Source organism: Monodelphis domestica, chromosome 3 (assembly GCF_027887165.1).
Source record: "Monodelphis domestica isolate mMonDom1 chromosome 3, mMonDom1.pri, whole genome shotgun sequence".
Taxonomy (NCBI): domain Eukaryota; kingdom Metazoa; phylum Chordata; class Mammalia; order Didelphimorphia; family Didelphidae; genus Monodelphis; species Monodelphis domestica.
The window spans coordinates 160,739,487-160,740,368 of record NC_077229.1 but is presented as its reverse complement, the minus strand read 5'-3'; the positions used below and the strand labels follow the sequence as shown (position 1 = coordinate 160,740,368).

Sequence of the window (882 nt, the reverse complement as noted above, 5' to 3'; positions counted from 1 at the left end):
ATAATTAGAGAAAAATTAATTGCTTATATGCAGACCAAAAAAATAATCAGAATGACAATATTACTTAAATTTATTTAGTGTCACATAAACTACCAAAGGAATACATAATAGAAGTAGGAAATGTAGTAAAACTCATCTGGAAGAAAAGAGGGCAAAAATTTCAAGAGAAATATTTTTTATGAGAAAGAAGGGAATTGATTATTAGATACTAAAATATGCCATAATGCAGTCATCATCAAAAAAAATTGATACAGGCTAAGAAATAGAGAGATCATGCTCACTTTGGCAGCACATATAATAAAACTGGAACAATATAGAGAAGATTAGCATGGCCCCTGCAAAGGATGATATGCAAATTAAAGACACATTCTGTTTTTTTTTTTATTAAAAATATTTTATACTAACAAAACTAATGCAGCCAAGATTTAAAGGAAAGTAACAAATGGGAAAATTCTTAAGATAAATTTGATAAAATTCTCATTTCTCAAATATATAAGGAACTAAGTCAAATTTATAAGAATCCAAGTCATTCCTCAACTGATAAATTGTTAAAGGATATGACTAGGCAGTTTCCAGATGAATAAACCAAAGCTGTAAATAATCATATGAAAAAATGTTCTAAATCTCTCTTGTTTAGAGAAATGCAATTTAAAACAATGCTGAGGTACCACCTCACACATATCAGATTGACCAATATAACAGTAAAGGAAAATGATAAATGTTGGAGGAAATGTGGCATAATTGAAACACTAATGCATTGTTTCTGGAGTTGTGAATTGATTGAACCATTCTAGAAGGCAATTTGGAATTATTCTCAAAGGGCTATAACCACAACTAGTTCTATATCCTAAAGAGATTTTTTAAAAAAGGACAGGACCTGTT

At 29.0% G+C, this 882-nt stretch overlaps 1 non-coding gene across 1 annotated transcript; it reads left to right on the top strand.

The window, feature by feature from the left end:
• Positions 1 to 273: 273 nt before the first annotated feature.
• Positions 274 to 379, top strand: LOC130458570 (U6 spliceosomal RNA). The gene has a single exon (XR_008917986.1). It is a non-coding gene; the product is annotated as a U6 spliceosomal RNA (small nuclear RNA).
• Positions 380 to 882: the final 503 nt, after the last annotated feature.